This window comes from Callionymus lyra, chromosome 15, assembly GCF_982586985.1.
Source record: "Callionymus lyra chromosome 15, fCalLyr1.hap1.1, whole genome shotgun sequence".
Taxonomy (NCBI): Eukaryota; Metazoa; Chordata; class Actinopteri; order Syngnathiformes; family Callionymidae; genus Callionymus; species Callionymus lyra.
Window position 1 is genome coordinate 20,233,435 of NC_141832.1, and position 14,162 is coordinate 20,247,596.

General features: G+C 36.9%; 1 protein-coding gene across 3 annotated transcripts in view; it reads left to right on the forward strand.

Annotated features, from left to right (window-relative positions):
- The window catches only part of LOC148065268 (insulin-like growth factor 2 mRNA-binding protein 1), a 29,368-nt gene that overhangs the window by 2,682 nt on the left and 12,524 nt on the right, over positions 1–14,162 (forward strand). The window lies entirely within an intron of this gene.

Below are 14,162 nucleotides of genomic sequence, written 5' to 3' on the forward strand. Positions count from 1 at the left end.
CAGTCGTGGCTCGGTTCGTGTCTACGGCTCGAAGAACGACTTGAATATGAATGTACGTTTATGGAGAATGTGGGAAAACTCTCAATCCTTAATCCATCCATTACGTGTTTAAAACAAGTGACCCCCCCCCCCCCCAAATAAAATGAAAAATACTTCTATTTTTGTTAAGAAAGCCGTTTTTAAAATGGGATCTAGTTTGATCGTACAAAGAGGTGTAGCGAGGTTCACGTAAGAATTGACAAATGCCAGTGTGTGTGTGTCAATAATTCCAAATATAACCGAATAAAATGACTGGTTCTGCAGGGGGCGCCAGGTCAACACGTTAATGCATACATGTGGCAGACACGTCTATGTGGCTTGAGAAGAAAAGGTTGTAAATGTAAATAGTGTTGCGTAAAACGTGTTGAATATGCTCCAAGTCTGCATTAAAATACGTGATAAACGACTAAAATAAAAAAGAAAAGAAAAAATATCTTAAACTCCAAGTTATGTGTATATATTAAAATGTATATCTCTATATTAAAATGGATTTTCAGCTAATTTGTCACACACATAATAAAGCATGGTTTTACTCATTGTAGCACTGTGCTCTCTTGTAAACTCACTATATACCTTAAAGTATACATTTAAATATTTGGTGTCAAACATCAAACTGAAATCATTTTAAATGACCCAGTTTTGTACAGGGTAGCAAACTGGTGTTAACATCATCACTATCGTAAATAATAATTTACGATTAACCTTAATCTTGACCAGCTGCGGTGAAATGACAAGATTAAGTCAGAATAATGCTTAAAGTTTTGTATAGTATGCATATTTTAAAATGTTATTAGAACAATTGAATGCCGCACCAAAGCATATGAATATTGGAATATAAAAGTACATACACTGGTTTATTGTCACAACTGGTGACTGATTTAATCTCTGTCCAACATCAGATATGATTATTTTTTTTACCTTCCAAAATGGGTGCAAGAGATTTAAAATAAAAGTGGGATATAAATGATTCTGGTCCCCTTAGATCTTGATTAACAATCACGTTTTTGTAAGATTTAGCAAGATTAAGGTGACTGAACACACATCTACAAACATTTTTTCCTTCCCTTCAGCTTTATGAATGCAGAAGAGTTTAGTTTAGGTGTGTGTTTCCATGGTTGGAGCCATTAGACAAGAAGAACAACAGTTTCCCTGTTTACTGGGCTCTTCCTGACCCGTCTGTGTCTGCATAGGAACTGAAAAGACTAATTCAGAAGCTTACGTCCTGTTCTCCCTCCATCTATCCCGTCAAGATGTGAAGATGTCATGGAGAATTCTCATGGCCCCAGTGTGTTGCTGGTCAGAGCTACGCCCAGTTGCAGAATATTTGAGCAGATCTAGTTCAAAAGTGGGGCTCGTACGAAAGCTTGTTCATGCTTAAATCTGTTTAGGGATTTGTTTTAAATTTAGCTGTGGCGTGAACGTTTCTGTTGCTTATTTTGTATCTGGTGTTGTTGGTCTGTTCCGGAGCAACACACGTATTTGTGTAACAAACTGACACTTTTGTCTTCACGGGCTGCTCTTTTCTAATAGCTGTATATGCTATCCATTCATGTCCCATAATCCTTTGCTGCTGAATGTTGTTTTTTTGAATGACATGCACTAGCAAAGTGGTTGCAGGATATTTTCTGTGGAATCATGATGGAAGTACTACTTCCTTTTTCGTAAATATTACTGCCCATTATTTAGTTTGAGCAGCTTTGTGACTCTCTTCAAACCCAGACTATTGCATGACCTATTGTCAAGGTGTGTAAATACCTTGAAAGAAATGGTAGATCCAGAATTGATCTGATGATATTGGGGTTGTTTAGCTTGAATTAAGAAATGCTACGTCCGCCCGCTGTCTCTTGAACAATTTCACTGTTGATTATATTGATGGAATTCGAACGCTCGACAATGTAAACGGCCATTTACTTTATTGTTGTAGTTTAAAGGTGCAAGTAATCGCAGCAGATGGAGATGTGAGGTTGTCACGGCTACCATTATGCTAACAATGTACTGTACGGCTGCTGTAAAATTCCCCTCATCACTCCTGCCAAACCCCTATTGTGGTGCAGATATTTTATTCCTACCATTTTTTTTGGCTGTGTGTTAATGTTCTGTTTGTGTAGGTGTGTTAATCGTTGTTAAACGGTTTACGATTGTCTCACGAGTGAAGTATAATTTTTAGCAGTTTTGCAGAATGGTTGTGTATCTGTGATTAGGTTAGAAACGAGGGAATCTCTATACACAAATGTTTGAAGGGATATTTAGGTGTGAAGTCAACTGGGAAATGACTTAATTTTCCTGGATTAATTTGTATTCTGTAATAGTAAAGTAAAGGATTATTATAATAAATTGGCAATAACTAAATTAATTTGAATTGCAACACGGACTCAGGTGTGACAAATGTATTTTTAAAATATTAATTTTACACGTACAAAAAGATGAGGCTCTAATCTCAGTCGAGTGTAATTGATGTGAAAAATAACCAACTCTATCGTCACCCGTTCAAATGGCTTATCTTCTCTTGAGATTTGGATCAGTTGGTGGTTGTTGCTGCTTATTATGACGAAACAGCGAGACTTGTTTGTTGTTAAAATAGTGTACGTCATGTTTATCCGAGGCCTATTTCTGGTTCAACTCTTCTGCTTATCTGTGGAGATGAATTATTTCTTTTCAGGGGAAGGTGTTCCTGGATAACACTGACCCTTTTCGTATCCATTTTTGTGGTTGTACTGTGTGAGGCACTGGTGTGTGTGTGGAAAAGGTAGTCAAGACTTTGTTAAACACACACAAGCTCGGAGAAGGCGATGCACGCCATAGTTTATAGTCCTCGCTCATGGCTGCCGAGGAGGAGGGGCCTGTGGGCGGAGGGATCTAGGGGGGTGCGACCAATCGTCTCGCCGGACGACTGAGGGAAATGGGCGAGAACAGGCGCTCCGCCCGTCTCGCTGCCTTGCCTCTCCCCTCCCTCTATGGTACAGTATGTTCAGTTCTCTCCCCCCCTCTCACCCCGCCCTCCCCCCTTTCCTGTGGCATGTTGCCATGTTCTCTGCAACATTCCTCCCCACTCACAAGAGTGAGCAGAATGAGGGAAGACAGATGATGGGATGCTGGGAGGGGGAATGAGATGGAAATGTAAGGGCTGCACCACGTTATGGTTGCACTTACAAACGAATCGGCGAAGACTCGCTCGTGGTTTAATCTGATTAAGTCTCCGCTGCAGCAGGTCTGGAGTCAGCGGTTATGGTGTCACTGAAACTGTACCGGTCCAAAAACCCAACTCTTATTTTACTCGTTTCACAGAAACTGTCGTAAGTTCGATAACCCCCATATCCCCAAAAGTATTTAAAAGTACATTTTTACAACATTTATAGTATCATTAAATTAATATGAATGCATATTGTATCTCTTGGTCACAATTATACTTTAAATGGCTTTAAGAGGGATAAAAAAAAAGTGTTGTGAAGTCTCAAAAAATGTATCTTTGTACACTTCAAGTAATATTCCCTTCAGTAATATATTGGCTCAAGAAGACAAAAACGCATCCGTTTATGTTACTTAAGAGTGATGCTTCCGATGCATTTGTCAGGTGTTAACCACATATTATCTCACCCGACTAACGTCATCAAGATATCAATACAGCTGCTGTGACGTCGCACTAATGTTGTCAACCTTTTAAAATCAGTTCTTGTTGGATGATTGTTCTTTAAGATGAGAGATAAGATTAGCCTTTATTTATCCCACAGTGGTGACAATTGTACAGTATCAACAGCACGGATCACATAATTAAAAAAAAGGAATAGATATTTGTACAAGTTAATTGTCTACTGTTGGTTTCCCTTGTGTTTCTACATTTATCCAATAATGAACCACTCTAGGGTTGTAAGATAAAATAGTTTTCCCCCCGATACGGTATTGATATTCCATAGCATTGTATCGTTTTACTATATATATATTAGAATATATAATAAATTTTCCCCTTTGTACATTTTATAATTCATAGTTATTTTAAGGTTTGTATTTCTAGTGTGTGTCTAAAAGACAACCATTCAATGTTTTGATTTACAATTACCACTCACAGTTTGTTTGAGGCTGTAAATATAATAAGTTTACATTCTATGTTAATATTTTCTCAAGTACTTTCTTAGTAATCAAATGTGCAAGTGCTTGTAAGAAAGTATACGCTCATGTCTATGTTGTAAAAGCCAGAAAGCATGTTAAAGCATTGTATGTTTATGCTATGATGGTTTTCGTACAATTAAATTCTTCAAAAAAACAATATATCGTTGTTTCTACAGTATCACAATATATCGTGATATATTATATCGTCATAGATTTATTGTGATGCATCGTATTGCCAGATTATTCCCAGTACACGGCCCTAGAAATTAGAAGATTAAATTATATTGTTTAATAATTTCAAACTGTATCATGGAAAATCCGACAAACATTTTATACAACTGTCTGATGTCCTTAACAATGGTCTCAATATATAATTGGCATGTTAGACAAAACTTAAAACAATATTGCTGTACAATAAATGTAGACTTAAGTATTTCATTGAGCGTCTTACATTTTATCTTTTCCTTGATCTCTAATCAATTTATTGGTTGTTTAAAAAAAAAAAGAAGTTTTTATTTTATTTTGGTATCAATTACTCATTAATCCTTCTATCTTTTATTATTCACAAATAGATTTTTTATTTCCTCCCGTATACCCATTTACAGTGACTGAGAAAATTCAAGCTCACTATTAACTCTAAAGGACTGAAAAACACAGAAGAGTTCATATATTGTTATGAAGATTTCTCTCAATGTTGCTCACCAGATCGTTAACAGTGTAAATGATGAGCCTATAAAGTATATCATAAAATGTAAGATAAAATTAAATGAGCCAGAAAGGTGTGCTGGAAAGTAGGTTTATGAATTTCATACAGGATTTTCTATAAAGGGATTACAATGTCATGGTTTGTTTTGTTCTATAGTAGACGTTGAAAAATTGGCTTGTAATATTTTCTTTTGTACAAACCCGGAAATGTACTTTAAGAATTTGAAGGAAATGACTACAAATTATTTTTCAAAAACGTTTTTAATGTATTAAAATGTTGCAGTAATGTATAAACTAAATGACATTGATTTATAAGAATTAAAAAGGAATACAGCGAGTGTCTGAGGTCAGGAAGAATGTCGCTTCAAAAAGCCAATGGCGGAAAGGAAAGTGTAAGCGGATGTATTCAGAAGTCTTAATGTAGGTGAAGGGGTAAATGAGTCCTGTTTCTTTAAGAAGACACCCCCTCCTCTTGTTCCACCAGTGCCCGGACCCATCTCCTTTATTGTCTTCTCTCTGGTTTAAACCATCTGTCTTCTCTCACAATGTCACTCCATCTCTTCGTCTTAAAGCCTCTCGTTCTCTGCCCTCCTCTCCAAATGAGTTTAACTTCTAAAAATAACTGCTAAAACAGTGGTTTGCATCAGCATCCTACCCCGCTTCACGTTTGTGTCGAGAGCACTGGGATAAAGAGAGGGTCGAAAGAAGAGGGGGTGGGGAACACAGGGGTCAGGTCTGTATGCTAGATGGGGCCCCCCGTGTGTGTGTGTGGGTGTGTGTGCATGTGTGTGTTTATGTCTACACATTGCTTATATTAAGTTGATGCAAAGAAAAAAAGCGTGTGTATTGAACTAACTATAATAGTTCCACAATCCACACGTAAAGCTTTTCAATAACCTATAACGATGCATTTATACTTGATGCAAACATTTTAAGAAAATTAACAAACCTTTTTTAAAAAATGTTTTATTAAAAAATAGATTTCAGTATAATAGTTCTTAAACTTCAACTTTTTTTTGACAATTGCAGTTTTAACAATTGCAAACATTTAACCAGGCCTAAAAAGTTTAATTACAAACGTGTATAAAAGCACTCTGTGATGGCCCTAAATCAGCCATTTTATTTACTAGTCATTCGGCATTACTGGTTTATGCAGCTAAGATTTTACCCATAAATTTGTGTGTGTATAAAGTGGAGTGTGTGTTTTCTATAAAATGATCTTGACTATAAAGGAGTGTGTATTTATTTATTTTTGTCTAAAGTTGACTTAAATCCAAACTGGCTCCTAAAAATGGTAATCAAACCTAAATAATGACATGTATAATGCAGAGATGACGAATACCTCCCCATTAGTCATAAAAGGGGAATGTAATACAAGACTGGTCACTGGTGTGTTGGCACGCAGATATTGCTTGTGCGATCAAATGTCTTTAATGCATTTCACATGAGCCTCCACATTGTTTGGCTTTCATGCAGGAAGTACATTTTATTTCCCTCACTCTTGACTTTGGATAAATTGTGAGAAGAAAAAAAATATATAAAAAGGATAGTTTGACGGTTGGCAATTAAAATGTTTCCATTGTTTTTTCATTATGTTATACATATATTGTGTGTGTGTGTATAGGTCTGGAGAGATGTATTGAATGTATTTATATATTTTATTTATTTTTGGAGGTGGAAATGTAATGGCTACTGAAAAAGTTACTATTTATAGTACTGTAGACATTGTGGTATTTATACCACTCTAATATATAATCATACTTGGTATCCCTAAAATGATGTGAAAGTGTGTTCATAAGAATTAAAAGAAAAAGAAACTAGCTTCAAGCTTCAGAAACTATTGTTTTTGTAAAATTCTGAAGCCAAGGTTTCATATGTTTTCACGTCGTCTTTCCATGATTCTCTTGCATGTGTAATGGTGAGTCCTTGACTCACAGTCTGCCCCCACATGCCTTCACCATGACTGTCTGAGTCTTCATGCTGCCAGTCTGGCAACTTCACCTTTTATAGCGTACAGAATAAATCCTCGGCTTCATGTGTGTAAAACACAAGCGATCCTGTGTGTTCATTGGCCGACACTGACACACACACACTGACCAGTGTGACCTAGTCAACTGTTGGAGTGTAACTGAACAAACCGGATTACCAACTGAAAATGAGATCACTAACAACATGTCGGGGTTCATTTCTTTACACTTTTGAGGTGATCTCTTGACTTCTGGGGCTGCACGAGACGTGGTTCTGGAGTCGCTCGCGCCGCCACAGAAACACTCAAAGAGTTAAAATGGAGGGTAGTCACATGTCTGACTCACAGGCATGTGCGTCGCGCACGCGCAATACATGCTCTCACACAGCATCACGCGCACGAGGAGACATGTATGAGCTGCAGAGAGGAAGGAGACCCGTAGGTGGGGGGGTTGGAGGGGTGGAGGGGACTCCCCTCCCCCAGCGCCTCTCTACTACAGCGCACTCCCGCCCCTCCCCTCACAGAGGTGGGCGTGGTCGGTTCGGGGGTGTGCCGTATCACAGCTACTGCTATTGGTCACGTGGTCTGGGCTTCGCTGCTGCTGTGAATTAAGATTAGTTCCAACAGTATCGATTAGAAATGAAAATGTGGAAGGAAGACGCGGATATAAATTAGTTTTATAGGATGATAAACATACCAAAGAATGTAGGGATGCATTCACTTGGTTTTGTGGTGGGGATAAAAAAATCAGTGTTTGCTTTTCATTGAATATACATTTTAAAATGATTAAATAAAAAGTCGTGATGTTAGTATAAGACCGAGGCGAGTTTGGCGACCACGATATATAAATGAGCGAGGTGACAGTGATGGCGTGAGCAGAACATAATCCCAATGCCAGTCGATCTGGTGTCCCTGTGAACACCCACCTGCTGCTGTCACAATGCTTTTTTTTCGGATTGAAACCTTCTAAAAAGAACATTAATTGCCAGAATGGAGTTTTTTATATTATTTAATCACATTGCGTTGAAATGGTGAATGCAGGAAAAAATATTACAATTAAAAGGTTCCATTTGTTTGTTTTGGGTAGTTCCTTAAATCTTTTAATTCACGTTATTTACACAGTACTTGAGCACAGTCTTAAAATAGGTAAATCGTCTAGACTGATGATTAATGAATGAATCAACTTGGGGTTTTTTAATTGACAAAAGATCTACCTAATGTACACATCTAGAGAAGATACAATAACCAATTAGTAATTTAATTCAAATTAACTATGCAATAAATGCTGGCAATAAATTCTTTATTTCAAAGCTCCTTAATGTATAGTTGTATACAAGTAATATTAAATCAAAAAAGATGTGGTGATAAAATATTCTTTATAGAAATTATGGATAATTATTGATAAATTACATGAAATGTGTGTATCCTAAATTATTGTAAATCCTGACAAATTATTGTATAATCTTATTTCTTTCATTGATTATTTGAAGGAATATAGTTGGATATTGGTTTGTAATTGGGTTCGATTTATTTATTTTGCAGTTAAGTTTGAATAAGGAATGAAACCCAAAGTATTCATTATTTCACTTTGCTTTTATCTGTCGCTACGTTGGTAAAACTGTTATTTTGATCATTATTTTTGCTGCAGTGCCGAAGTTGGCCCTCTGCTGTCCAGATCTGAGAACAAAGATGTATACAAGTGTTTCGCTTAAGACGGGCCCCTTCTCTAGCTCTCCTCCTATTGGCCGCTTGTGGCTGTCGATTCAAAATAATAGTAGAGGATGACGTCACGGACATCTACTTACACACTGACTGGCTCTCATTTGCAGGAAGTCCCTTTTCCTCCACCATTTTGTTTTTTCAACGAAGTACTCGTAAGATTTAGTATGTGCAGAAAAATAATCGGCCAAGTACTGGGTATTCTAAGTTACTGCACCAATTAGGTTATATTTCAATTGCCCCCAGAAGTGTAAAAATATCTTGATTGTATACATTTAGAATGGGCAGCAAGCATGTGTGTATTTTCATCATAACAACCGGACAAGTCATCATACACTTTTTGCACTCATTATTTTTTAAATGCAAGTATGCCTGAAGTTACTGACTGGAAAACAATTTAAACTTGTAATTGACAGTAATAGTTGACAGTGATACATTCCATCAGTTTCATATACTGTTATATGTGCTATTAAGCATGTATTGGCTGGTATTTAAAATGAACAGGAAAAAAACGTTTAATGAATATAGTGAAAATGGGTTTAATTGGAGTTTTAACAAATTATTAATTACACACTGTATTTTCAGTGTGTGTGTGTATGTATATATATATATATATATGGGTAACATGACAGTATAGTATTATATTTTGGTATACAATGGAAAAAAACGTATGAAGATTTAAAGTCAAAGGTTTTATTTGTCTCTGTATGACATAACACAATATTTGAAACAATGGTTGTATTTGATGTAAAGTTAATTATTGTTAATTTAAAAATTCACGTTTAGGTGGAATTACTTACAAAAAAAACATCAATTGGATAACTTTTAGTTTCTTACAAATCCAGATGTTGTATATTTTTGATAAATGTCTTTTAAAAACAAGTCTTTAGTTTCTATGTACTTCATATACATCATTTGATTGCAATGTCACGCGTAACTGCTTAATTTAATATTAATAAAAAGCACACAACTGTTTATAAATTAATTCCCTTTGTGGAGGCGAAGAATAGTTAAATAGGTATTGAAACGATGTGTAACAAAACGGTTACTGTCTCGATGTACAAGGGTGTTCATTTTGGCAAATAAAACCCCCCAAAACTAACACTTATTAAACAATAAAAACGATTTGAGCATGGGCAAATTATTTACAAAAAACAGTTGTCTTTTGTATTTAATTGTTTAACCATTCATTTACTACAAAAGCCCGGAGAAAGTACACCGGAGCTTATTGTTAATTAAAATAAAAATAAAAAAAGACAATACCACGGCATCTTGCAGCTTCCATCTTATTGTGCGTCTAAGTCGAACTCTCAACTGTTCTATTTCGACATCAACGTGAAACGGTCATCCGTCCGTGTGCTTCTGCTATCTGTTGTGTAATGGTTGAACTCGGGAGGTTTTTTTTTTCTTTCTGGAATTAGGAGAAGAATAGCGCTGTTCCCTCTCGCTGGCCCACTGCAGCCTCAAACCCCCATGTTGTGTTTCAGTGGCGGGCACTTATAGAACATTCTATAGGCCGCGCTGACCCCTCCCCCTTTCTGCTCTGAACCGCTGCCTTGTGAATGAAGGGACGCGCACACGCCTGCACCCCGAGTGTGCGATCCGAGTTTAGGCTCACACTTGAGCCATGAAAAGGATCCTGGCTATATTGGTATATTAGTGGAGCCACAAGTGTGTGGGGATCATGGCAATGAAACGTTATGTCAGAACACGACGCAAACCAACTTTAAAAAATAATTTCCTAAGTGATATAAATTGTTTTCATAATCGTAACAAATCGATCTCATATACTGCATCAAATTTATTGAAAGAAATATAATAAAAAAAAAGAGATTGTCTAGTAATGAAACTGGTATCGTTCTCGATTGTCACTTTGAGCTTTAGGTCGAGCTGACGTAGCAAAAAAAAAAAAGGTACTTTTTCTGAGGTGAGAAACGTGTTCAGAAAAATATAATAGCTCACGTATGTTTGTCAGTAATTGTAGTATATTTTCCTGTGTATCATTTGCGTGTGTGTGGGGGAACAAAAAGGCTGCGTGTAGCATTTAGTTGTAATGGTGTTGATCCCGCATTTGTTTTTATTTGAATGTACGTTCAACCCATTATAAATGCGTAACACTTAATTATAAAAAACACTCTTAATATCGTATAGGTTTGGAACAAAAAGTTGAATATCCATGTTTCCCGTTATTCTGTATTTGGCTTTTTTGTTAATGGATTTAATATGGGACGTCGTTAACTGGTCATGGATTATTTAATTTGTGAACATTGTTATTATTACACCTTAAATCACTTGCATTTCCTGCTAAAAAAGTAGTGTTTGAGGCGATGACTCGGACTGATCTAAATCGAGGTGATCGTCACAGATAAGATGACGTGTCTCCTAAATGTCATCTGGTGATCCCGCACTTTTTTAATACATATTTTTAGAATTATGATGAATTAATCTCGCTCGTTCGTTCGCTTTTTCCCGATCAAACTGCCGGACGGATATGCATGCATTTTTACGCACAGAGGACGAGTGTGTAATGGCGGACGATGTGTGTGTGTGTTCTTCGTATGTGCCATGAGAGCCCCTGGTCACGTGACTGCACGCTCATTGTAGTAAATGGGCGTTGTCTGTCAAAGATGGCCGCCTGCCGGCTCACATGTATATATGACTGGGAGGGGGCGGTGCAACGCGCCAGCATCAACCGTTATAGAAGTCTTCTTCTCTTTTTTTCTTCTCGCCTCCATATACTCTTTAAACTAGTACCTGTTTGACGACCTTGATGCTTTGGTTTAACCTGTGAAAGGTGAGGGTTACCACGTTACTAACCCACGTTGACTGCGACACTTACCGACGGAAATGTCGAAGATCCGTGTGTGTTTTTTGGGTAACCCCGTGAAAATCAAGTGTTTTCAGCCATTTATAAATCAACTTATCAAGAATAATTAATGACTAAATCGACATATATTATTCTCGTCAAGTTAGGGGGGGGGGGTTCTCATGTCGCAACGTGAGTGGAGTTGCACTCAACGTAAAATGGAGCCGCTGTGGTTCCGGTTCGCTTTATAGCAAAATGGTATCGAATGGTTGACTTGTCAACTTTCATGTGGGCCCTTCGCTTTCCCTCCGCCCTGCTCAGCCACATGAAATGGCTAGATGCTCCACAAAATGGCGAGCAGTGTGTGGGGGGAAGTGCCGGGGATGATGGCGTGGAGGACCTGAAACCGCTCGACCACCGAGGCTCCACCAGTTGAACATGTCAAATTGTTCTTTAAGATAAAATTAAAGAACACGCCCATGAAAATATCGGGAGCAGACCCTCGACTTCCGTGTGACCCCACGTCACGTCACGTACTTGGAAATGGCTAATTAAAATGTACGTTGTTTGTCGTGTGGCAAGCGTGTCCATTTTGTGAAAGAAGATTCTTTTTAAAATGGAGGCCCGCCGTTGAAGCTACAGGCGAGGTCAGGGTCTGAACTCTGACCCCTATTAAAGCAACTTCTCCCCAATTTGAATAAATGAATTCCAGAAGTGAGACCCTCTCCTCCTATATGTCCATTGCTTGTTTTTCTAAACGTTTAATTTCTGACATTTCTAACTTTTTTTTTTTAAATGTTAAATTTAAATGTATCCTTAAATCTATCCACAGTTAAAATAAAAAGAAAATGGCGATATGTTATTATAAATGTGTACTTACACGTTATTCTTACAAACTACATGTCAGACTGATGTTCAGGATCTTTATTTCCACATTTGTTCTAATTAAACAGAATGGATTTCTCATAATATATATATTTTTCTTATTATTATTATTAGAATTTATTAAAAGATTACATGTTTTGACTATTTAGATGACCTATAGTTATTATAAACATTTCTCATCCTTTATAATCAACAATTGAAGTACTATTGCAGTACCTACATTTTTCTTGGTAATTGATAGCCTTTGAAAATATGTCAAATTGTAGCTTTCATTCGACCTTCCTATGTAGTTGCATCAAAATGTTCCACATTTCCTATAACGTGGAGCTACTTTGACCTATTAAAAAGAACCTGTTGCAGACTGCCACCTACTGTGCTTTTCTTTGCTTTGCAGCGCTGAAGTCTTAATATAAGTACTGTTGCCATCAATGCGTTTCTATCATAGGAACAGAGACTCATTCTATATGGTATCATCGTATATTTGTATCAGTTAGAAGGCTTTTGGCAGCGTGTGTGTACCCACACTCTTGCTTCTCAACAAAATCTATAAAAAATTAATCGTTGATTTTCTTTTCACTAATCAAATATTAAAATCCATCCCCCTTAGCTTCTTACTCCAATAATATTGAGATCGGAATGCTTTTGCCCTGCAGTCGCTTTAAAGTCGAGATGCTGGAAGATTTATTCCATTGTATTTTGGTTTTGATAAATAACAGGCTTGGCTCAGTTTAAATCTCACTTCATATTTCGGTTGAAGAATACAGTAGACGCTGTCTAATGATGTTTCCCACGATATATTTTGACAATCTCAGTATATATTTTCTTATCTTTATAACTTGAAATGAGTTTAAATAAACCACTAAGAGGAAGTTAATGTTACAAAACAGGCTTGGCTCAGTTTAAATCTCACTTCATATTTCGGTTGAAGAAAAGGTTCAATAAACCACTAAGTTAATGTTACAAAACAGGCTTGGCTCAGTTTAAATCTCACTTCATATTTCGGTTGAAGAATACAGTAGACACTGTCTAATGTTGTTTCCCACTATATATTTTGACAATCTCAGTACAAAGATTTTAAATCTGTTTGAAAGCTTAATGTTTGGCGATTAAAAAAAATAAATATATATATATATATATATATATATATATATAATATGTATGTATGTATGGAATTGTATGAAATTGTGCAGGATTGAACTTGCATCTAATGAACGTAATCGGAGCCGTCGATTTCCCAAATTCGTATCTATTTTCAATGTGAAACTTGTTTTCTCAAGTATTGTTTATGCAATCGTAGCATGAGATTAACCGATAATAATAATAAAAAAAAAGAGTGCCTGAAATGTCATTGCTATTCTTTTAAGAACTTATTAACTCAAGTTATTATCAAGAAATCCATTTCAAATGTCTTGACCAGCTCCTAACTCAATCTTTTTCTTCTTATATTTCTTTTATAAGTCCGATTTGTCTTTCTGATATTTTCCTATTATCGATCACACTATCCTCATTCTATAGACTGCTTTTAATGTTCATATTCACTTGGTTTTATAGATGGATTTACTTGAAGGTAAAGACAAAAGATGTGACTTTACACATGTCTAGCATGTCGTTTTTCTTGGAGTTTTCACCGTTTTTCTTTGACCCGTTCATTCCTGATGCGTGTGGGCCGATGATAAAAGGCCATGGGTTGGCAGGCGGTGACAGTTGGGGTCGAATGGGTACATTGGTGGGGGTGGGGTCGTAAATGGCGGGGTGGTTTGTGGAGGCTCTGATGATCAGGAGGAACTTTGCTGACGTTGTATGTTGCGGGGGGTTCTATGATGAGGCTTTTGTCTAATGATCTTAATCAAGTGGGCTAATCTCTCATGGCGGGGGGGCGCTCAGGTAGTTCAGACAAATGCCCATTAATGGGTTTTGTACTTTGAGAAGTTTGGCTGG